At 46.3% G+C, this 26,199-nt stretch overlaps 1 pseudogene; it reads right to left on the reverse strand.

Annotated features, from left to right (window-relative positions):
• Positions 1-8,196: 8,196 nt before the first annotated feature.
• LOC126528238 (intraflagellar transport protein 56-like) overlaps positions 8,197-26,199 on the reverse strand; it is an 89,871-nt pseudogene continuing 71,868 nt past the window's right edge.

Here is a 26,199-nt window from a genome sequence, read left to right on the forward strand (position 1 = left end):
TGGGACCTGAAGTTATTTATCTGTACATATTGGCGTCTACCTTGAAGGTACGACATAAAAAATTCAAGAGGAAATTCTCTAACTCATATATATATATATATATATATATATATATATATATATATATATATATATATATATATATGTGTGTGTGTGTGTGTGTGTATAGTTCCTTTTACGCCAACCCCGCAACGCAAGTTTTCTACGAGCTTGCGTCTCTGGGTGTGGGCTCCTGGCAGCGATGCCGCAGTGGTCGTCGCACCATCGTCACTCCAGTTTTGCGATCCGACTCTCGTCATACCATCCCCGTCACATCATCATTGTTATGCAGTCTTGATGCATTCGTCGTCGCACCGTTGTCGCGATGCCGTCATGGTCCTTCAATTTTCATTAATTTAGCTTCTTCATCAGACCTTGGTCATGCCATTGTCATGAAACCATTGTCCATCGTCGTACAAGCTCTGTAATACAGTCGTCATCAGGCGACTGTCATGGTGCACTCGTCATCATTTAATTCTTATCATATCATTGACATGCCACTGTCGCCATTCTGTCGTCTTCATGCAGTCGCCCTCATGCATTTGTTGTCATACTGTCGACGTTATCGTGTCGTGGTCCTTCTATTATCGTCGTTCTAACTTCGTTTCACGGCTTTTGCCATGCTGCAGTCGTCACGCCATCGTCGTCACACAGTCGTCGTCATACCGTTGTCGATATGCCGCTTTCGTCTTTTTATCAACGGTAATCCTTCGTCGTTTTGTCATAAATATGTTGTCCTCATTCCATCCTGACGATGCCGCCGTCATCGTGACTATACCACCCATTGTTCTTATTGTGTCGCCGTCAGACTGCGGTCACCATGCATCCGTTGTCGTACCATCGTCGTCCTACCACCGCAAATTTTCGTAAGTCGGTCTTCATCATCCGACTCTCGTCGTGCTGTCATCGTCCAGCCATCGCTGCGATCAAGGATTTCTGATACAGCCGTCGTCACGGCATGACGTCGTACACTCTATGTCACCCAATTGTGCTCATACTATTGCGATGCCAATGTCATTCCGTTGCCGTCATACAGTGGTTGTCATGCATTAGTATCCAGGCCTCGTGGCAATGCCACCATGCTATTTCCATCGTCATCATTGTAACTTCGACATTCGGCTCTCGTCATACCGTCGTCATCACGTCATTGTCGCACAGTAGTCTTCATACTATTTTCGTCATTTCGACGTCGTCACGCTGTTCTTTTACCTTACCATCTTCCCATTGTCGTCGTCCTATCGTCATCCTACCGTGTTATTCAGTCCATAGACGTCATTCCTTCTTTGTCATTTAATAATTGTGCTGTCGTAATTCAATCCTAATTATTCCGTGGTTATCATGCTATTGTTGTCACTACGTCATCGTCTGACAGTAGCAATCATACATCTGATGTGATGCTGTCGCCTTTATGCCGTCGTAGTCGCGTCGTCGTCATACCAGATTCGTCATCTGGTTGTCATCATGCCAATTTTGTCGTGACATGGTCTTCGTGGACGCGTCGTCATACCACTACCCTTACGATGTGATCACGCCGTTGTGGTTACATCATCGATCGTCATCATTTAGGAAACTTCATCCCCTTTTCGTCATGCCGTCATCGCCACACAGCCTCTGTCATTACACTGGCGTCATTCCTTCTTCGCCATTCTATTGTCGTAACTGGGTGTGCATTATAATTTCTTCATAATGGGCCATCCTCATGACCGACCTAGCCAAGCTAGTGCCGTTGCAAAGTGGGCGATACCGGAGTATGCCGCATATAGCCGAAGTAATGGAAGTCTCACAATTGCGGCTACAGAGGTCAGATAAACGTCGCATCAGAAATACGTTCTGTCGCTCATTGCTCGAGTACTAATCGCATTACCATCGACAGTAATCGTGAGATGAGTTGTGCTGTTATTATTTGCGCCTTCTTTCATAAGCACTATATAGGGACACACCAGCAAAATGTCATCCCGTGGATTTGTACGATGTTGACTGCGCGACGGTCATATATCGAACGCATTTTTCGTGAAGCACGGCAGAAACCGTGACGACGATAGTCACGAGGGAAATAGAATGTGCGTTAATAAACACGTTGCAACAACAACCGGCGTAAAACGGTTCACGTTGAAATAAATAACGAAATAAAGCAAGAGCAAGTGCAGGAGAAATGTATTATGTTTACATTCAATGTAAAACTAGTAGGGGAAAACGGCAACGAAAATGGAAGAAAAGCTAATAAGAGTAGCAAACTGGGAAACACTGGTTCATCATTGCAAAGGCGTGTAGAATGAAGGACGAAGTGCAAGACACATGGGCCTACTGCACCTGAAACAATGAAACAAATGATACATAAAGAACGTTAGAATATGACATTTATTGGTAGCATAGCTGTAAGACCTAGAGAAATGCGTTAGCATTAGGTCACACCTCTCCGTGGTTCCAGATTCTTGACTTAAACCAAGATCAGCGCATTGCAAAGTGTTTAGGAGCTTTCTCGACACACGTCCTGCCTCTTCGAGGAGTGAAGTGTAGCTGACAGTGAACCCTCGCAGGCCACCATCAGTAGCACCATCATCGTCATCATCATGAGCTTATCCTTACGTCCAATGCTGTACGAAGGCCTCTCTATGCGATGTCCAATTACCTCTGCCTTGTGCTAACTGATTGCAACTTGCAACTGCAAATTTCCCGATTTCATACCCCCAACTAGTTTTCTGTCGTCCTCAACTGCCATTCGCTTCCCTTATAACCTGTTTTGTGACTCTAATGATCCGCCGATTATCTACCCCACGCATTACATAGCCCGCCCAGTTCCATTTATTTCTCGGAGTGTACACTGAAATATCGCCTATCCCCATTGGGTCAATTATCAACACCACTTTTTTTCTGTCTCTCAACGTAACGCGTAACATTTTTCGTTCCATTGCTCGTTGCGCAATCCCTAACTTATTCTCGAGCTTCTTTATTAACCTTCAATTTCTCCCTATATACTAGCACCGCTAGAATGCAATGATTGTGAACTTTTCTTTATAACTACAGTGATATACCAGTCTAATGTAACACAAATAAAACTTCAGCTTTCATTACAATCCTTGAACACTCGCCGATACATTGCCCTTTTATCACTGTTCCACAATTTCCTTCACTCCACTCCAACACCTGCATGCTTGAAACGACCCTACTCTACTTCACATAGGCTTCATGATAATTTCAGCTATGCCCGCCTTTACGGGTCTACAAAAGCATTCCATTACTCTGCTCTTCCTCATGCTATCAGAATATGGAATTCGCTCCCGGACAGCATTGCATGCCAGTCTAACTACGATTCATTCCGTAATGCCTTGACTGAATGCATGACTAAAGAAATGTGAAGTTTTACGTTTGTCGCACACTGCTTTCTATACTTGCACTATCTTTTACAGCTTATTGTCGCAATATTACCGTTATGTCGCTATGTTTACCGTTTCGTTGGAATGACGCGTCCGTAACTTATCTGTCATTTTGTTTTCATTATAACTGTTTAACACTCTATCTTGTTAATTACACGACTTCACTGAATACAATCTGTGTGATTTATTCCTTGTTATTATGTTATGTTTTCTTATTTTGCCTAGTGAATCGTAAACTAAATAATTCTTTTTTTTTCATCTCGGTTGCACTTGTGGTTGTAGGTTGTAAAGAGATACGCTTTATAGATGTCTTGTATTCTATGTATATTCTATGTACTGCCCCCCTTACTCAATGCCTCACTTTGAGCCCTGTAATGTATTTTAAATAAAAAATAAAAATAAGCACCCAGTCAGAATTTTGTAATGCTTACCGTATGTACCCCAACTCATTTTTATTCATCTGTAAATTTACTTCCTATGATCAGGATCCTTTGTAAGCAACTGACCTAGATAACCCTTCTCCTGTACAGATTCCAGAGGCTCACTGGCCATCTTGAATTCTTGTTCCCTTTCCTGGCCATTCAACATTATCTTTTCCTCCATATCATATTGACCGCAACCAAAGACGGTAACTTTCAACTAGTTGAAAGTTATCGCCCGTGTCGTTTGTGTGTTCTCTTCCGCTGTCCCCGTCTTTATTTGCGGTTAATATGATATGCACTAAACACCAACTAGGCCAAACTGAAGTTCTTCTGAAGCATTATCTTTGTCTTCTGCAGAATCAACCCAACTCTTACAGTTTTTCGGTTAAGGTCCGCAATCGTGTGTTGTAATTGTAAACAACGTGCACACGCACACACACAGACACACACACACACGCACCCTCCCCCCCATATATATATATATATATATATATATATATAAACGAGAGGAAAGGGGGTTAACCGAGGTGCCCGATTTTTATTAGTCAGATCATAAGAAGCCAACAAACACTGACACCACGGGCAACATAGGGGAAATTACTTGTGCTTCGTAAGCACACGTAATTTCACCTATGTTGTCCTTGTGATCAGTGTTTGTTGGCTTCTTATGATATAACTATACATATATGTATGTTTGTGTGTGTGTGTGGGTTTGTGCACGTTTTTCAAGTTCTTCTATCTTCTGTATGCATCTACAACATGACCAGCTTCCCACACTTTACACTAATCCACTTTTATTCCACTTGGTCATTCTCAATGCTCACGCATTAAATACAATTCACAGTTGACAGATGTATATCAATCTGGCAACTAATGCATCACAGATACCGAAGCTGTATGAGCAAGTTCTAAGATATTTTAAAAGTACTAGGGGTCTACTCAGTCTTACCGTGGCTGCACATGGCTCTCCGCACAGCTGAGTGCATACAGAGGCCTCACGCCCTATCTTGGAAGTGATCTGCAGCCGGTGAAGAGGTTGGACGAGCCCACACTGTTTGTCGCTTTAGGCGCGCTGTGTTAGCGTGCGCATTGTGTTTGGAGTCTGCGTAACCTCAATGGTCGAACATGCATTGCAGCTAGAGGCCGCCCGAAATAGTCACTTCCCGATGATCACGCGCTTCAACACGCCAGGGCTGAAACAGCGAGTGTTCGCGGTCATCCATTAAAATATGCACATGTCTGCCTGTCCGTGCGTGAGATTGTGTTTGTTATTTTAATTCGTACGGAAATTCTGCTGCAACTTTGTACGGCCGCAAAATCTACGTACCTTACTACAAGCAATTCTTTAATAGTTTCCTATCGCTATCAAAACTGCCTTTCGGGAGAACCGCGAGTTGTCTGTGGCTGGGTCCACAGTTTCTAATGAACTCAGCAAACGTGCCTTCTGCGATAGCCTAGTTTTGTTCATTAATCAAACAGCCATAATATTTTTTCACCTGCTTCGAGAATATGGACTTCAGAAAATATGAACCATTATCTATTTAGTCAACTTGAGATTTTTTTACAAATACCTACAGCGCCCGAGTTGAGCGTTATCGTAGTGAGGTTAATCACAAACATAAAGCCATGTTATTACGAAGATGAAGGTGGTTGTTTAGGCTGAAACATTTCGGCAGGACCCATCTCATGATAAATGCCGATAGTAATACGTTTCGCATTGGAGCAATATATCGACACCACATATTACCATCGTACGGAAACGAGTTCTGTATAAGGAGTGCACTGCAGCGGTATTCTTCTTTCGTGTTTCCCTAAGAACACTCGGCGCCCTCTAGCGCTGCCCCGGCTAAGCCTGCGCGTGGACTCCAAAAGGCATGGCGTGCCGGTGCCTGCGAACACTGAGAAACGCATTACGCTACAACTGGGCTACTTGCTCGAGCTTATTCCGAGACGCGCTGCGCCATCTATCGACACTGCAGAAACGTCCGCGCGTGGCCTCTGATACGAGAAGCGTGTCGCGCTGGTGGCTGCGAATGCTGAAGATTGTTCCCTCGCTTGCCGCACTCAGTGGCATATACTCAGTGACCCACGTTGGCGAGACGTTCATTGAGGAGCGGCACATACCCAGTGCATTTATGACGTAGCTCGCTAAAGCCTTGGCGTGAAAGGCGTTCTTTGAGAAAAACTCAGTGCCCTTCTACTCGGCGTAGAAGGATGACCAGAGATGCTGTGTATGTCGGTTGGCGAACTGCATGTCAATGGCGGACTGCAACTCCGCCGCGGGTCGGCCCGGCATTGCACTATCTTTGGGATCGGCCCACGTACGGGGACATTTTTGCTTACAACGACACGAAAATTTCCTTGGACGGTAGAAGAATACAGCTTCGCTGTAAAAGTAGCAGATACCCAGTGAACGTTTGATGAAGCCTTAAATACGCCGGGCTACTGTCCTTGGTGGATCCTTGTGACGTGGGTTCTATTCTGCTCAGCTTCTGAGATATTTATTTACCGGATCTTTCTCGTCATTGTACAACGGCAGATTCCCAGTGGCACACACCTAGCCAGCTATGTTGGAATCAAAGAGATTCATTGAAGACCAGGCTAGACCGAGTGACACATACCCGGTGCACCGAATCCGCGTCACAGTCCCTGTGAAAAGCGGTACCTACTCAGTACCGCATCTAGACTGGTCCATGTCGACGAGAAAGGCCTTCGCTGAAGTGCGGCACTTATGTACAGATTGCCACGTACTCAATGACCGAAGATGGTCGGGTGGCCGGTTTTTAACCCTGTTACCTGAGCGCAGCAGCTCCATTCATCATCCATTTCACCACTGACTACCCCGTGACCCATATAGGGGGGTAAACGGTTAGATACGAACATACCATAGATAGATACACACAAATAAACAGATAGATATTCCCAGAAAAGTGCGTGAAGTATTCTTAGAATGCTAACGCATTACGAGAAGGCGAAAGGTCACAGGCGCAAATGTGCATGGTCAGCTCAGCTCTGCGACGTTTTCTTCATTACACATTGAAGAACTTTCACTTGATATACGTCATAAGTATCCTAAGTGATCAGCTATGCGCAAGATGAGCTGCTAGCATATTTTATGTGATAACATGGCGCCCTTTTTGACACTCCACCCTTTCTTGCAAACATCACGATAGATTGGTCGGAACAGTATAGCGCTATTGGCCGCCGTTCGCTTATTTCAGGTTCTTATATTCTTGATAAATGAACTATTTTAGCTGCTGTGTCCAGTAAACCAACACAATTTATTTGTTGACGAATTATTAGCATTTATTCATTTTCATGAAGCTATTTTATTTTGTTACACAGAAAAGATATCCCCGCTGAACTGCCCGGCAAAATACATAACTTTGGCGAGCGGAGTCATATCTTGAATTTTCAATAAATAAAGTTTAAGTGTGCAGTTTAAGAGAAAGCTATAGCTCGGGAGCTCCTGTGTAAAGACATGGCAACAGAGAACGAGTTTTTCTCGCCAAGCACTGCGTTGATTTCATGGCACTTTGTGGCATTAAAAAGAAAGTGGTATAGTATAGTGACTGAGGTAAGCACGCTTGTTTAGGCCTTCAGTAATTCCTGAAATTTTTTTTTAAAATTGCAAACTGTAAAAAACTGAGCATCAAGTTCACAATTATCTTCGCCGTGAAAAACGATGTCACGGATTTGTAAACTGTGCCCAATCTTAAGTGCTCTAGATGTTTGTATCATGTGAGAATATGAAATATACCCATAATTTGTGATTGAGACTTTTGCAACACACTCGCAAAACATTGTAACACTTTTCCTTAAGTATGTAAATTCGTATACTCAATTTTTCCACTTTATATGTTTTAACAGATGCAGCTTACAGAACTGCAATATATGTTTTCGGTGCACAGTTACAGATTTAGAAACTACGAGTGCTTCACTTTTTCTTAGCCTAACCAATGTTTGGAAAGTGTGGGGAAAATAATGTCAGGCGCAATATGAGTCTACTTTCTAGGGTCACTGCAATTTACTTTCCTTTTTTTCCCAACTGCAACAAATTGCATTCAAGGCGGTCAAGCAGTTTACGCATATAAGCATTTAATCATTGTAGATTCATTCTGAATAGAAAAAAAATGTGTATCTCGACTTACACCTCTGTCGTGAGAGGGGGCAGAGGGATCCGGGTAGATTTCGACCACATGGCGTTGTTAACGTTCACCCAAAGCACGGTACACAAGTGATTTTGCATTCCACCCTCACTGCAATACGGCAACCTACGACTTCATTCTGCAGGATCGCAAAGTCAAAGCTGTTGCGATATCGCGGCCGGCGGTGTCCAGAGGAACGCCACAAGAGTCCGAAAGAGTTTATTCTTTGCTTACGTAGTACAAGCGTGCCGGGCAGTCAAGAAAGCGCTATCTTCTTCTCTTTGCACCAGCCATGTATCACCTTGCTGATGGACTCGGCCTGGGAGTGACTCTCGGTCTTGAGCATCTCCACGATCTCCCGCAGACAATCCCTGCATTGGGGAAAGGACCGTTGGCCATATACCTGCTTGAAGACTTCTGCTGACACAGTAACATCGAGAATTTGAACGCACTACAATTTAGGTCAGTATTCCCGTTCCGTCAAAATATGGACAAGGCTGTCGTTAAAACCTTTTCACAATGTAAATGTTTGTGAAAGTACCATGCCGATGTTGTAAGATCAATTTCAGATCGAGCAACGAACACTACTAATTCTGGCACCAAATAAATGGATTATCGTAACTTCACGCGAGGGCTAAGTATAGCACGCGTCCTGACATTTCTGGTGAGAAGTGGTTCGTGAGAACATTTCAGATTCTCATTAGAACATCTAGTTCTTCTTTTATTCAGTCGTGTACAGCAACTCCTTCACCCATTATTACAAGGCAAAGTCACAAAAATGTCATATTGGCGCTGCGACACTTCGTTGACATGACGCCAATGTGCTTCAAATGACAATTATGTTTGCTGATCCTCCGCGTTGCCTCTGCGGTTTTATATGTTTCGCGCAAGTAGATGTATATTCCTTGAAGCTATAATAATATGAACTAGCGATAAAAAAATCGTATGTCAATATAGCAGATAACTTTTGGTTATGCCACTGGAAACTAGGCTAAGAAATATGTTTGTGAGAAAATAAGAAGATGCCTTCTTGTCAGCGGTTTTATCGTGTTGGGTACCTTCATTTGAGGTCAGTTGGGCATGTATGGTACAATATCACTACAACCACGTCACGGTGCAGCGAAAACTGCAACCGAAAACAGCTACTATTCATAGGGAATGGACGCATTATGAATGGAATTCCCATTCTCACAATGCGAGAGGGAGTTCGAATACGAGTGCCCTGTGGCGAAGTTAAAAGGGAAGCAAGGTCTGAGAGTGATATTGCAGTGTGAGAGGAAGGCCAAGTGCGTCGCATTGACCACTCTGCAGGGTAAGTGACAAGTCAACTAGGGCGGAGTAGATCCTCCTAAGAATAAAGTTGTGATGTGTGCGCCCTAGCTTCGTCCCTCTACACCTTGGGAAATGGTTCCCTCACAAACACTACCAGTCGAAAGTGAACTCCCAGCTCTTAAGCAACGATATATTCGTTGACGTGAACTCGAAGCGGGCGGGTCGAGTCAAAAGTCCAGCTGGCCTTGTCCAACTCTACAGTGTCAATGAGCACTTCCCCAAGCGAGTTGGATAAGTTAATCCACCTCTTGCAGGCAGGTTGACCGAACTCGTCTGGAAGCTCACTTCGTGCAATCGGCTGGTGTCTACATGCGTCCGACCATAAATTTCAAGCCGACAAACTGGCTGGACTCAACTTTACCGCGTTGGTGTAAGCGTAACTAATTATCACGGCGCTGTCACGCAGGACACGAATGAACAGCCAAAAAGGTACGATTCAGACAGCTCAGGAAACAATATCGTCGTTTGAAAATGCATTGGCGGAGCTACAATTCTGACGTCCTGTCCTAGATACCTCCTTTCCGCTCCCTGTGTGCAAGTGTATACCACCCCGAAGATTCAGCGGGAAAGGCAAACAACCTAAACAATCCCTTTACTGACATGTCCATCACTCGCATCTACCACAAGAAAGCAGCTACACTTCGGTGAACAGTTTCACAAGGGAGCTTTTAATAAACGTGAATAGGAAAACATGAATACAAGACATGAATGGTACGTAGATGAATTACATCGCCTCATTCGCACTTGATTACTGCCTCTTGACGTCTCAGTGACTATGGTTGTACCTTCTGGCTGCGGAGGCTTTCTCTTGTGATGCTAAAGGACCAGATTGATCCCACGAATATTTTTACTACCCCAACGCTGCGTCACAGGAAGCCGCTAGTGGTAGTTTTTGACAGACTTCGGGAGGACCACAATCAATGAAACCAGGTAGCATTTCCTTTTTGCCATGGTCAACTCTCAACGCGTCAGCTCTTTCAATGATAAAGAAAGAGGTACAGGTAAAAATATTCCAGAACGGTAACACGGTTTAGGAGGCGCTTCGTTTGAATTTACGGCCCCGAATAACTTTAGAAAAATTGCCAGAAAGTAGCAACATTTAAAAAAAATGAAGCTCGAAGTGCCGCAGTACCAAAAAGAAATATCGCAGTTCGGTAAATTGTATCTCTTAGAGCATTTAGAGTGTACAAATGGGATGAATGGCTTGATACCTTACGTGAGATTGTTACCCTCATTAAAAGGGTTCAGAAAATATAGTGGTATAGTGGTATATAGCGTTAGACAGTATACAATTGTTCCCCTCTTTAGATGGCTCGGCAAGCACGATTAACAAATTGGCGATATTTTTTCACGTTCCTTTAGCAGGGTTATAAGATTAACACTATCTTTTCTTATTTTTTTTAAAATCTGACTATATTCATAAAATATCTTTGTTTACGAGCCAAAAGAAAACATGGTTCCTATACACTTGGTAGATTCTTATTTTTTTGCGCAAGAAACCTCATTAAATCTCATGCATTTGAAGCCGAGAAGATTTCTCAGCTTCCATGTGTTTTCGAGCCCCTGAGATTAACGTTCCTCTTAAAGACGGGTCTAACGCTTTCCATTATACGCTACATGTAGGGTAGGTTCGAATTCTGGCTACAATCGCAGACAGTCTACGTACATAGCTTAAGCCTACCAATTCATTCCTCGCTTTCTCTTGAACGTTCAAGAAAACAAAATGCTCAGTCACTCAGTAAGGCAGCTTCTAGCCCAGGTTACGAAATGCATCCTAAACGGCCTGGAAGACGCATGGGAAGATCATGATGATAATGATGGTGGTGCTTATTAGCATGGTTATTGAAACGGGTCAGGTACAAATAGTCCCCTAGCCTGTTCCATTTATTCCGTTTTTACGAGTTCCATCTTTATGCAGCCTTTTGCTTGTCTGATCTCGATCTTAGCTTTCGTATTTAATACATCTCGCTATACTGTGCCACTACGTACACTTGTAATGACTCCGGTTTCATCAATGTCTTCCCTGCTTTTCCTCCACCGATACACTAATCGTCTCCTACTTATCACGGTTGATGAGCAGTTAATCTCTCCACCTGCTTTGAATCTCAACGCTTCTGGAGGGTGGGCACTCGCTACAAGTCTATCTAGGCGAATATCTCGACATTTTCTCACAATGTGCTGAGTCGTTACCGGGCTTTTTCGTTTCAGCACATACGTGCTTCATTCTGCGGCGCGAATTTGCTCGGGCATGTCTAGTCCTCAGGCAGCCAGCCCGTACCTCAAATGGCAAGGCACTGCCCTTCGCGTTATCGCAAAACTTGCTTCCTAATTTGTATCTTGTCGTTTTCTTGTAAATCTCCACGTTCTTTTATTTTTCAGGGCGTCAATGCGCGTCGCCGCCTCGCGTTGACAAAAAGAGGTAACAAAAGCACATAGCTCATAGCATCATAGCTTTATTTTACAACTTCGCATATGCTCATTCAGACTGGGATACATAGCGAAAAAAATGACACAGGGACAAGCAGAACACAGGACAGGCCAAGCACACAGGGTCACAGGACACAGGCCACGCAGAACACAGGACGAGCGCTTGTCCCTGTGTCAATTTTTTGCGCTATGTATCCCAGTCTGAATGTATCCCACCAACACGCCCAAACTTCTTCCCTGCTAATTCGCATATGCGAACTAATAAATGGCACATAGAAATTGTGGCTAGGTATTTTTTTTTTGTGCACAGATCATCCGATCGAGCCTGCATGCCTTCTGCTCCGACGCCATCTCGCTTGGACAGCCAAGTAACCGCCATCGTTTTTCACTTCGACGCTGTCTTCGTGAAGCCGTGTTTGACGGTTTCGTCAAAATTGGAATGAGGCTGAAGATGTCAGCTGTCCGCTTAGTCGTGTACTCTGCCGTCTACGACGGGTATTGGAATTAGAGAAGACAGTTGGTCTGGTTGGTGCTTATTCTAGTACTCGAGACATTGTCAACTAGCGTCACGCAGACTTCGGACGACCGCGAGAAGCACACCACACAGCGTTGCCTCCTTTGTGCATCTTCATGTCGTCCTACATAATATTTATTATCTTTTGCACTATTTCACAATGTCTCGAGCATTGAAACACAGCCATACTCACGGCTCGTCCCTCCCGGCAATCACCTTCTGGAAGGTGCCCACGCAGGCTCCCCTCTTGCCCTCCCAGTATTCCGGGTTAGCGTCCATCTTCTCCAGCAGGTCGAAACCTCGCGCAGCGTACAGGAAGTGGCCCATCTGAGACAACGAAACATGGTGCTCAAGTGCAGTCCTCATTTGCGTTTGTTAATTAATTTATTTATTTTGTTTATTTGTTTATTAGTGGCAGCAGCATCGAGAGACACTCTTGTTTCTCGCGCAGCGCTACTGTTGCACCTCCTGAGATGATCAGGTACGATATTCAAAATTATTCTGAAAAATAAATAGAAAAATAGTACAGCAGTGGTACGAGCGTGTTCGCGCGGTTACGACGAGGGATGCCGATGAGCCAGATGCGGAAGAAGACAACGACGAACGCGCGAGCAGTGGCACGAGCACGTTCGCAAGGTTGCACCTACGTACAGTCACGATCAGCTTGAAGGGGATCACTCGAGCGGCGACCGAAACTAGGAGCAGCGCCACGTTACGTCATCACCGTCAGTCAAGAGGGAAACATCAGATAGCTTTCCTCTCTCTCTTTTGCTGTTCGCTGAGCAGCTGTCACTCCTGTCTGCCAACTCGCAGCTTTTCGTCACGCTTCACGAGATTACCTGTGAATCCATTTCGACTGCCTTATCAGCTATTGCACAAAAGGGTCATTGTTAGCCAATGTATGCATGAGGCAGGGACGCACACACATCACTGCCATGAAAGGGTAACAAGCACAAAAATGTGGCGAGTTAGTCTTGGAGGTGACGGTTGCAGCCTGGGCGAGCGTAAAAGGGGAAGAAGGCAGCGCAATTTTTATCTTCGCAGTTCCGAAATCGGCCGCTATGCTGCTTGGAAGGCCCGCCGGTCGCAGCTCGAGCGATCACCTTCAATTTGATCGCGACTGTACGGCAATACTCACCCCAGGAACGGGCGTTTAAGCGGTGCGCTCTAATACTCTCGCGCCATCTTGTAGTCTTGTGCGGCACTATGCTTTCCTGCCCACCCTTTCGCCACACTCTCCTCCTGCACTTCCTGCCTCATGCTTTTACTGCAGCCTCCTCCTCCGCTTTTCTCCTCACACTCTTCTCGCTATTACCGTCTTTCATCTCCCGCTGCACTCCGCGTTCGCTCTTTCATCATTCGCTGCTATCGTTCGCTCTGTTACGCGAAATGCCGTGCCACGCCGAAGAAAGCCGACGCTCAGCACAGGAACAGGAACCTAAGAGCTGAGCTCTAAAAAAATTCAATAGAACAAGCTACTTGTGCAAAACAGAATGGCGACTTTATACTTGTGATCAGCCCGGGATAGCAAACGCGATGGTTGTGACAAAGTTTACGTTATAAAAACAGCTTTGAGAGAGAGAGAGAGAGTAAACTTTAATGAACACCAGCAGTTCAGTCGGCTGGGCCTAGGCCTCCCACGATGGGACGTCGAGGTCTTGCCTCTTCGCCGCTTCGTAGGCCTGCTGGGTCGCCCAGAGTTGGTCGTCGAGATGGGAGCTGCGCAGAGCGGCGTGCCATCTCGACGAGAGGGTCACGGGATTAAGCTCTTGGTATTGATCTTTGCACTCCCATAGCATGTGGGGGAGTGTGGCCGATTCAGTTTTACAGACGTTGCACGTGTGGCTCGGGTAGATGTCGGGGTATATAGTGTGATAGCGTGTGAGGGAGGGGTATGTATTCGTCTGTAGCAGGCGAAGGGTGGTTGCCTGTGCCCTGTTTAACTTGCGGTGAGGGGTGGGGAAGGTTCTTCTTGCGAGGTAAAATGACTTTACAAGGTCGTTGTATCTTGTAAGGCGGTCGCGCCCTGCGGGTGCACCTGCACCGTCTCCGGCACGGTTGACTAGTCCTCGTGCTACGGAGTGTGTAACCTCGTTGAGTTTGGTGAGGTGCGGGTGGACAACGCCGGCGTGTGCTGGGATCCAGATGAGGGTGATTTGATTTTCAGACGAATGCGGGGCTTGTCGTAAGATACGGAGTGATTGATGAGAAATACGACCTTTGATGTAGTTGTTGACTGCTGTGCGAGAATCGCTCAGTATGGTGTGACAGGATGGGTCAAGAGTGGCCAGGGCAATGGCCACTTCCTCGGCCGTCTCGGCATTCTTTGTAATGATGCTGGCAGCATGTCGGAGCAAGCCGCCTGCTGTGGTAACCGCCGCAAAGCGCCGTCCATCTTGGTACTCAGCTGCGTCGACGAAGGTGACGCCCGCTGTTTTGGCGTAAGCTTTGATGAGGGAAGTAGCTCGTGCCTTCCTGCGTTCTTTGTTGTAGTCTGGGTGCATGTTTTTCGGAATAGGGTCGGCGTGTATCCATTGCTGAATGTCGCGTGGTATTGCGTGTTTGTCTCCATGTTGACGGTGGTAGGTGATATTAAGCTTGTTTAGAATGCTGCGGCCCGTTTCCGTGAGAGTAAGCCGCTCGAGTTGAGATCGACGTTGGGCCTCGATTAACTCGTCTAGCGTGTTGTGGATACCTAATTGTAGTAGAAGTTCTGTGCTGGTGTGGTTGGGTAGTCCTAAGGCCTGCTTATAGGCTCCTCTAATGATGATGTCCAATTTAGTCTTTTCAGCTTTGTACCAGTTGAGAAAGGGCGCAACGTAAGTAATGTGACAGACGATAAAAGATTGGAAAGGCGGATGAGGCTGTCTTCCTTCATACCCCCTCGCCGGTTGGTCACTCGTTTCAGCAGTCTGGAAGTATTGGTGGTCTGTCGAAGGATCTTTGAGATAGCCGTAGAGTTAGCTCCGTTGGCTTCTATGGTCATACCAAGAACGCGGATGCAAGGGACCACGGGTATTGCTCTGCCATCCCTCAGGTTTAGCTCTATTTCCTCGTATTGGCGTTTAGTCGTGGAGCCCCGCGGGGGGCGTCCACGGAGTGTGGGGCGGTATAGGAGAAGCTCCGACTTTTCAGGGGAACAGCGGAGTCCCGTACCTTCAAGATAATTTTCTACGACGTCAATGGCGTCTTGTAGGGCAGTTTCGATTTGGCCGTCACTGCCCTTTGCAGCGCAGATTGTAATATCATCGGCGTATATGGTGTGTTCAATGCCGTCGAGTTTTTGTAGTTCTTGTGCAAATCCGACCATAACCAGATTAAACAGTATTGGGGAAATGAGAGAGCCTTGCGGTGTGCCGGTACTGCCGAGGGAGAGTTCCTCTGATCGAATGTCTCCGACCGACAGGAAGGCCTTCCGATTGGATAGAAAGTCCCTTACATAGTTATAAGTGCGTTCTCCAAGGTTGAGCAAGGAGATGCGCTCGAGGATGGTGGAGTGCCTGATATTATCGAAGGCGCGCTCGAGGTCGAGGCCCAAGATCGCCTTCGTGTGACGGGATTTGCCATCTAGGATTTGATGCTGAAGTTGGAGCATAGCGTCTTGGGTGGAAAGATGCTGTCTGAAGCCAATTATCGAGTGGGGGTATGCACATGTGTCTTCGAGGTGAGTGTTTACACGGGTTAGGAGTGCGTGCTCCATTACCTTGCCTACACATGAAGTTAGCGATATGGGCCGGAGATTGGCGAGGCTAGATGGCTTACCGGGTTTGGGGATGAGAATTACTTTGGCCGTTTTCCATGTCGGGGGAATGGATCCCTGGCGCCAGCAGTTGTTGATGTATTCGGTGAGTTGTCGCACCGAGGGGTCATCTAGATTTCTTAGTGTTTTATTTGTAACCCCATCTGGGCCTGGCGCCGAACGGCTGTTCAGCTTATGTAGGGCAGCATGAATCTCTGCCACGCTGAAATCTTCATCAAGGGCAGGGTTGGAGGTCCCTGTGTATGGGCCGTGAGGTTGATTGGGCCCAGATGGGATGTACTTTTCACATAATCTGTTCTTAACGTGGTACTGGCCATGCGTCTTGCTTTCTGTGAATAAAAGCTTGGTGAGGCGATCTTGTTGATATGAGCGGGTGGTGGTGCTATCAATCAAATGTTTGAGGATTTTCCACGAGCGGGGATGGTGGAGTTGCCCGTCTAAAGAGTGACAGAGCTCTGTCCATTGCTGTTGACTTAGAACGCGGCAGTGTGCTTCAATTTCCTTGTTGAGAAGTGCGACCTTCCGTCTGAGTCTTCTATTGAGCCGTTGTCCCTTCCATCTAGAGAGGATGGATGGATGGATGGAAGTGAGGTCTGGCGTCGTGTCTCGTTCAGTAGAAGTGCCGAGGCGAGTGGGGAAGGCTGGGTCAGTAATGAGCGTAAGCCCGAGATCAAGGGAGTCTTGCCATAAGTTACGACCTGTAGCAGAGCTGCGTCTGTAACCCCATCCTGTGTGCGGGAGATTGAAGTCACCTCCGATGATAAGGGGGCTGCTGCCTGCGATATTAAGGGCCTTTTTGAAGAGGGTTAGAAATCGGCTATGGCGTTGAGATGGAGTATTGTAGATATTGAGGATAAATATTCCTTCCTTTCGTTTCCTTTGCGGGATGAGCTTAATGAAGAGGTGTTCGGTGCGCCGATCGTTGAGATCGTGTTCGATTGCAGTAATTCTTTTTCGAATGAGTGTGGAGACTCCGTGTGGAGCGTTGTTCGCAGTGAAAGAGTGATTCTGACGTACCGGTCCGCATTTTGCGGGCTGGGCGTGCTGATCACCATGATGTTTTGCTGGTTGTTCGAGCATATTGTGTCGTTTTGACTGTCTTCTGAGCTAAGTTGCGCTGCTTGAAGAATAGCTGCAGTCACTGTAGGGCTGCCGACCTTGGAAATATTGAGCGCTCCTTTGGGTCTGACGATGATCTTGATCTCATTTGCTGGTAGTGGGAGCATGCGCCCGGCCTTGAGAACCTGAGTTCTAACTTGCTGCCTGGGCCTATAGCGAGAGCGAGTGTCTTGCGTCCTAGGTTGTTGTTCTTGGGATAGTTTTCGCCCCCGCTGCTCGTCTGGGCGACGGGCGGTACACCGACGGGAACGGGCGGTACACCAGCCCATCTCGGCGGTTAACTCTTCTGGGGAAATATCTTTGCCACATACTTGGACTTCCATGCTTCGCAGATTTGGCCAGGGGCTTGTGCGTCGTAGCAGAGCTCGCACGGACACGCGCGGGAACGTGCCAGGTAGCCTGGTAGGCCGAGCACCTGGCTTTGAGAAAGGAATATTTTTGAATGACAGAGACGCAATATTTTTTCCTTGGAAGAGTAAGAATTTCGCCTCTCTTCCATAGGACTTTTTTGTCGAAGAGAACGAATATTCCGCCAAGAAGGAGGGCTTATTGTTTCACAGCACAAGAGATTAGTTGCAACTTTCATCATCATCATTATCATCATCAGCCTAGTTACGCCCACTGCAGGGCAAAGGCCTCTCCCATACTTCTCCAACTACCCCGGTCATGTACTAATTGTGGCCATGTTGTCCCTGCAAACGTCTTAATGTCATCCGCCCACCTAACTTTCTGCCGCCCCCTGCTACGCTTCCCTTCCCTTAGAATCCAGTTCGTAACCCTTAGTGACCATCGGTTATCTTCCCTCCTCATTGCATGTCCGGCCCATGCCCATTTCTTTTTCTTGATTTCAACTAATATGTCGTTCACCCGCGTTTGTTGCCTCACCCAATCTGCTCTTTTCTTATCCCTTAACGTTACACCCATCATTCTTCTTTCCATAGCTCGTTGCGTCGTCCTAAATTTCAGCAGAACCGTTTTCGTAAGCCTCCAGGTTTCTGCCGCATATGTGAGTACTGGTAACACACAGCTGTTATACACTTTCCTTTTGAGGGATAGTGGCAACCTGCTGTTCATGATTTGAGAATGCCTGCCGAACGCACCCCAACCCATTCTTATTCTTTTGGCTATTTCAGTCTCAAGATCCGGATCCGTGGTCACTACCTGCCCTAAGTAGATGTATTCCCTTACCACTTCCAGTGCTTCACTACCTATCGTAAACTGCTGTTCTCTTCCGAGACTGTTAAACAATACTTTAGTTTTCTGCAGATTAATTTTCAGACCCACCCTTCTGCTTTGCCTCTCCAGGTCAGTGAGCATGCATTGCAATTGGTCTCCTGAGTTACTAAGCAAGGCAATATCATCAGCGAATCGCAAGTTGCTAAGGTATTCTCCATCAACTTTTATGCCCAATTCTTCCCACTCCAGACCTCTGAATACCTCCTGTAAACATGCTGTGAATAGCATTGGAGATATCGTATCTCCCTGTCTGACGCCTTTCTTTACAGGGATTTTGTTGCTTTCTTTGTGGAGGACTACGGTGGCTGTGGAGCCGCTATAGATATCTTCCAGTATTTTTACATATGGCTCATCTACACCCTGATTCCGTAATGCCTCCATGACTGCTGAGGTTTCGACTGAATCAAACGCTTTCTCGTAATCAATGAAAGCTATATATAAGGGTTGGTTATATTCTGCACATTTCTCTATCACTTGATTGATAGTGTGAATCTGGTCTATTGTTGACTAGCCTTTACGGAATCCTGCCTGGTCCTTTGGTTGACAGAAGTCTAAGGTGTTCCTGATTCTATTTGCGATTACCTTAGTAAATACTTTGTAGGCAACGGACAGTAAGCTGATCGGTCTATAATTTTTCAAGTCTTTGGCGTCCCCTTTCTTATGGATTAGGATTATGTTAGCGTTCTTCCAAGATTCCGGTACGCTCGAGGGTATGAGGCATTGCGTATACAGGGTGGCCAGTTTCTCTAGAACAATCTGACCACCATCCTTCAACAAATCTGCTGTTACCTGATCCTCCCCAGCTGCCTTCCCCCTTTGCATAGCTCCTAAGGCTTTCTTTACTTCTTCTGGCGTTACCTGTGGGATTTCGAATTCCTCTATGCTATTCTCTCTTCCACTATCGTCGTGGGTGCCACTGGTAATGTATAAATCTCTATAGAACTCCTCAGCCACTTGAACTATCTCATCTATATTAGTAACGATATTGCCGGCTTTGTCTCTTAACGCACACATCTGATTCTTGCCTATTCCTAGTTTCTTCTTCACTGTTTTTAGGCTTCCTCCGTTCCTGAGAGCCTGTTCAATTCTATCCATATTATAGTTCCTGATGTCCGCTGTCTTACGCTTGTTGATTAACATAGAAAGTTCTACCAGTTCTATTCTAGCTGTAGGGTTAGAGGCTTTCATACATTGGCGTTTCTTGATCAGATCTTTTGTCTCCTGCGATAGCTTACTGGTTTCCTGTCTAATGGCGTTACCACCGACTTCTATTGCGCACTCCTTAATGATGTCCATGAGATTGTCATTCATTGCTTCAACACTAAGGTCCTCTTCCTGAGTTAAAGCCGAATACCTGTTCTGTAGCTTGATCCGGAGTTCCTCTAGTTTCCCTTTTACCGCTAACTCATTGATTGGCTTCTTGTGTACCAGTTTCTTCCGTTCCCTCCTCAAGTCTAGGCTAATTCGAGTTCTTAATATCCTATGGTCACTGCAACGTACCTTGCCGAGCACGTCTACATCTTGTATGATGTCAGGGTTCGCGCAGAGTATGAAGTCGATTTCATTTCTAGTCTCACCATTCGGGTTCCTCCACGTCCACTTTCGACTAACCCGCTTGCGAAAAAAGGTATTCATTATCCGCATATTATTCTGTTCTGCAAACTCTACTAATAATTCTCCTCTGCTATACCTAGAGCCTATGCCATATTCCCCCACTGACTTGTCTCCAGCCTGCTTCTTGCCTACCCTGGCATTGAAGTCGCCCATCAGTATAGTGTATTTTGTTTTGACTTTACCCATCGCCGATTCTACGTCTTCATAAAAGCTTTCGACTTCCTGGTCATCATGACTGCATGTAGGGGCATAGACTTGTACCACCTTCAATTTGTACCTCTTATTAAGTTTCACAACAAGACCTGCCACCCTCTCATTAATGCTATAGAATTCCTGTATGTTACCAGCTATTTCCTTATTAATCAAGAATCCGACTCCTAGTTCTCGTCTCTCCGCTAAGCCCCGGTAACATAGTACATGCCCGCTTTTTAGCACTGTATATGCTTCTTTTGTCCTCCTAACCTCACTGAGCCCTATTATATCCCATTTACTACCCTCTAATTCCTCCAATGACACTGCTTGACCCGCCTCACTAGATAGCGTTCTAACGTTAAACGCTGCCAGGTTCAGATTCCAATGGCGGCCTGTCCGGAGCCAGGTATTCTTAGCACCCTCTGCAGCGTCACAGATCTGACCGCCGCCGTGGTCAGTTGCTTCGCGGCTGCTGGGGACTGAGGGCCGGGTTTGATTGTTGTATTCATATGGGAGGTTGTGGCCAAGTACTGCACCAGGGTGGCCAATCCTGCTCTGGTGAGAGAGTGCGTTACCGGTTCTGGTCACCGGGATCAGGCCGCACTCCAGGCCTGTTTGTGCAATTTTCTCAACACACGTTTTTTTTTTTTCCGGTGGAGAATTGCGCGGCACCGGGATTTGAATCACGGTCCTCTTGCACTGGAGACGGATACTCTACCGTCCCCGCAGGAGTTATATTAAAAATTAAATTATGGGGTTTTACGTGACAAAAACCACTTTCTGATTATGCACGCCGTAGTGGAGGACTCCAAAAATTTCGACCACCTGGGGTTCTTTAACGTGCACCTAATTCTAAGTACACGGGTGTTTTCGCATTTCGCCCCCATCGAAATGCGGCCGCCGTGGCCGGGGTCCGATCCCGTGACCTCGTGCTCAGCAGTCTAACACCATAACCACTGAGCAACCACGGCGGGTCCCGCAGGTGTTGTACGCCTCATTTAACCTACAGTGGTGCCCTATTTGATCAGTCAAGGTGGACCAATCTGAGCTCGGTTATACCGCATGGATGGCACTCGGCTAGAGAACCTGGTATTTATGACCTGCACATGTGTGGCCACACATAATTGAGGATATATAATTTTTTTTGGAGGGTTTCCGTACAGTGATAAAATGAAGGAAAAGACATTAAAATAAAAGAAAAAAAAAAGAAAAAAAGGAACATATTATGTGATTTGAACTCGTGACCCTTCAATGTTGCCCGGAAAGGTAGCTCAGTCGGTTGGTTCGTCAAACCACCGGTTACTTTCAAGCACCATAGCTCCTGCTCCGAGCCTCATACTTATGTGGAAAGGGACTGATGATGTCCGCGACAGTGGTTGGAAGGCATAATTTCTTGGAAAAATGGCCGCCAGAGGAGCAGCGTGAACTCGAGCGGCTTTAGAGACTAGGAAAACTGCCTTAAAATATTTTGACTTGAGGGGAAGCTTCGTTAATAAACTATAACACGGCAATCAGCACTCGAATATAATTATAACCCTAATAATAATTGTAAATATTCATCTCATCTATAGGATCGAATGCGCGCGCTGTTGCTTAGTCTCTGCGTGTAGTAGTTAAGAGAGCCAGTTTAAGGGCGGAGAAGTGGGAAGGAAAGGAAAGTCTCTGAAGCAAACTTGCAGCGCCGTGGTTTTAAAGCGCAACCGTGCAAGTTTACAGGTTGCATAAGTTAAAGAGGCCAAAGACAAGCCTTCTACAAGAGCAACGATAGGTGCCTGCGCTCTTCAGTGAAACGTCTACTAAACTTGCAGAGGGCAATTTTGTTAATCAGGATCGGTTGTTTAGCCTTTCGTGCCTAAAAAGTGTGCGTGCGGAGCATTGCGCGGCTATATTTTCTAACTAGATGTCGTATGTAGCCTCTTGTTGAACAATAAGTTCACCGTGAGATACGAGGCCGTGTACCCAGGCATCTGTTATGTATGCTGCCGAGATGGCGTACTGCACACTTATTATTGTTGTTTTTGCCTTTAATATCCTGTAAAAGTACGAACTTGCATCTACGTCAAGAAATATTGTTAGTCTGCGTATTCAGATTATGACAAAGGGATATTAGGGAGGCCAAATGGAAGTGTTCAGTTTGGGAGCTGCCACATCATACCTAGAGCTTTAGGGAGATTTATTTCTCGCATGTAGCATCCTCTTTCTTTTCCTTTTTTCTTGCTTTTGTATGCGCTTAAATCTAGAAGGTCAATAGTGAAATGATAACCTTATGCAGTAGGTTGTTCAGGCAACATTTTCAATCTACTTTTCAATGAACTTATGTTTGCAGTATACATCACACGACGACTAACTACACAACTTTTTAACGTACAGTGTCTGAGGCCTTCCAGCAGAAGTCCCAAAGTAATTTTCCTTGCTTCTGTATCAGTTTATTTCTTCAAGGGTAAATACAGCAAGACAGCGTGAATGCCCAAAGAGTACAACAGGACAATGATTCGTTTGTTTCGCTCCTGCCTTCAGCGAAATTTGAATAAAAAACAGCACAAAAACGCTGCCATTGCATTTCGTTCTCCGTAAGAATAAACTCAGCTCACTATATTAGTTTCATGGCCACTGTAGACGCAGGTATTGCCAGATCCTTCTGTTTTGGAAAGATAGTCTCATTATGATGACAACTATAATCACGGTAGTACAAGTGTTTGATTCGTAATCTTCAGGTAGCTGGAGGAAACGACATTTTGAATTACCTCTTGCGTATTTTGTCACCTAAAAGTTTTATGTGCACTATTCGCACCCATCCGCAACTATACACAGAACCCACAAGAATAAAAGGTTTTCCACCACACCGGGGATTGAAATTCATAAGCCGGAGGCAACTTACAGATCGGACCTCGACGCGCTAAACCACTGTGCCACTGCGGTTTGCGATTTGTGAGGAGTTTTACTCCTCACAGAAGCTCTGACAGTGGTGGCGTCTACGCACATAGTTTGATGACCGCGAGAGGCAAACTTAGAGCACGAACACTGCGCTGGGCAAGTAGCATAGATGTTCTGCAGAAGGTGGCGTCGCACGTTGGGAGCACCTGGTGCTGTCGCAATGAAAAACTTAAAAAAAAAGTTGTTTAAAGCTTGGTGATTTTTTTTTTTGCATTGTTCAGACGTTGATAAATGCTTAGCACAGCACAACATACAGACGCTGTCCTCACTTTGTAGCAGTCATTGGCCAGCAGTTGGAGCAGACTAAAGGACTCGCTCGAAGTGTCCATGCTCTGGTAGAGTTCCCACGCCTGCTGGGGCTTGCCGTTCATGATGTCTGCGAGAGAGCATGATAGCTGTGAGAAGTGTCGCTACGTCGCGCACTCTGTGTCTGTTTGCATGGCGTGTTCGCGAATGTGCAGTAGGAGTCATGCGCCCCACAGACGCAAGGACCTGTGGGTACAGTTCACTGCGCTGGGAGCCGGTACACAGTGAACTGGAAACTTCCCTTACAGCACGTACGTAGACATAGGGACCAAAAGAACGACGAAGACAAGCGCGTTCTTTCGGTCCCTCTGTCTATGCACGCGCTGTAAGTGAAGTTTGCAAAGGAATACCGACAAGCCCGTGCCCAAACTTTGACACGAAGGTCGTACACTGACATAGCCTTCGCAGCACACAAATGCTGTAACAGATTATTGCGCACGAATACAAGTCGTAATCCGACGGTGGGAACGTCGTAATCCAAAAAAAGTTCAAGAGGTCGACCGAAGGAAAGTCGAAGTTATGCGGCGCCCGCTTCCGGACTGTCCCGGCAATACGAACACCTCAATCAGGACAGCGTGGAAGTTTTTAGGTCCAGCTGCTATACATCTACAGATAAGTCTAGAAAGAATAAGTGGTCTAATTACTCACCGAGCTTATTTATAATTGGCTGCGTTTTTTTTAAGAATGCGGTAAACTTTATACTATGTTTGGGAGACACTTTCTTCAATGCGTCAGCATTCTTTGGAGAGCTCCCCAGCCCTGCTACGCTAAAAGTGTGGTGCCCCATATTGACACCAAAATGCGTAATTTGCAAAGTTAGGACGTTTAATCGTTATGATTGTGTAAGTGTGGATAATTGGTACCTTTATAAGCGATTAGCAACAAATTAAAGAGAGCGTGCCCATAGAGATACACAGGGCTCCATAGAAAATGCGTGGGGGAAGCTTATAGCAGGAGGGGGCCGACTTGAAATTTAGAGTTGGGCAAACTTAAGACTTGGGCTGGCGCAATGTCCACTTGAACGCTGCTGAGTGACGTCCAAGTTATGTACTTGCGGGCAAGCAAGTGGGTTGGGACGCTTGGCGCGTTTTCATTGGGCCTTGTCGAGGCGCAGTTAGACTAGCGAGAGAGACAGCGAGGGAGGGTGACATAGCCTCGCAGCGATGCACTCTCTCCTCACGCAATATCTCACGCGTTACTGCGGCAGCTGGTGTTCGCTTTCCCCCGGTGTGCCCCTTGGAGACGCGCTCGTGCCTGGAGTTCCGGCTCGATTGGAACGATCGCTTCGAAGGCGCCGTATGCGGCGAGAACATCTGACAATTGTCTCTTAAAGCCTAAGCATTCTTTATGCTCTGAAAGGACATGTGTAGATGCAAGTAAATAAAAGTAAAGAACTAAAAGCAAGTAAAAGTAAGGAAAAGCGAAGTCAAAGCCGAGCCAAACAATGCTGACGCATTAGTACAGAATTCTCAGAATTTCTGCAGCTTTTTTTAGCATGTGGTACTCTAGTGCGCATGCAGAGAAAAATAATGAACAAAACATGCAAATCTGCAATGTAACTGTATCATAGTGGCAGGAATAGGTAGCGCAAGAGTGGATGATCAACTTTTCGATTTGGTTTCAAACGTGCCGCAAGCTTCCGCTGAGTTAATCGCGACAGGCGTGGTTTCATGCATGGGGAAAGAGTCCAGCAAAGGAACTTGCGTTTCGAGTGAACTTTGTGCGCATGCACTACCCATCTCGACGCTTCGTGCCGTTAGATGGCGCTGACCTGCCAGCCAGTCGACGCTCGCACGGTACTGTTATTCAGTCGGCTGTACGTCGCGCGCGCACGCACGTTCGCGGCAGTGCAGCGTACATCCTCATCGTCCTATGCCCTCCACCAAGCGCAAGTGCGTAATAAAACTAATTGATTTTCTCAACATGAACTGCGTCAGAAAATTCTTAATGTACGACTTACACAAAAGCTGCAGACATGATAGCTTCGGATTTTACTTCGAATATACGAGAATGTCGGCATCCTCACGTGCCGATAGCACCTGATGATGTAATGTGATGACGTCACCACGTCAAACGTGACATTCCGCCATGACGTCTTCGTCAAGTGATGGTGTCACTTATGACGTCATGTGATGCCTCTTGGAGAAGCAGCACACTGTGCGCTGCTCGCTTCTTTACACTGTCTCGGGGGCGACCCACATTCTTGTGTGTGCATCATGCACGCGGACACGAAAAATCTTGACTAACTATAGGTTAACAGCTTCGCTGTAAAAAGAAATAAAAATGAACCGATGCAGCAAGATTTAAAGCCAGTATCTCGTCATTGAAAACAGTGCTATTAAGAAAACAGCTACTGGTGAGTGCAGAAAATGGTCACAATCGACGCGTTACTTCGAGCTCTGCGTATTGATCGAAAACGCACCTTCGTGCGCTTACCGGTGACCCAGCTGCTGTCGTGCGAGCAACGTAGCTATTGCCACAAGCCTATCGATTTCGTTGCCCATGTAAAAAAAAAGAAAGATAGCAAGTGCAATAGCGAAGTTGAAGGAAGCGCATTGCCTGCTTGGAGCCAAGGTCAAATGCGAGGCCATCCAAAGTCAGAGTCTGACGCCGATGTGCGCTCGACCCTATGCGCCTGCTTGCTGGCCGCTATCGCCCATGCGGCGCGCATGCTCCACGAGCATGCGGGCGCTTTCCAACGCACCCGCTTATACGCCGCTACAGACCTGGAGCCTCGTCATCTCATTCGCCGGTACGGGCATGCGCTCCACAAACAGGCGCG

The sequence above is a fragment of the Dermacentor andersoni genome, unplaced genomic scaffold (genome assembly GCF_023375885.2).
Source record: "Dermacentor andersoni unplaced genomic scaffold, qqDerAnde1_hic_scaffold ctg00000039.1, whole genome shotgun sequence".
NCBI lineage: Eukaryota > Metazoa > Arthropoda > Arachnida > Ixodida > Ixodidae > Dermacentor > Dermacentor andersoni.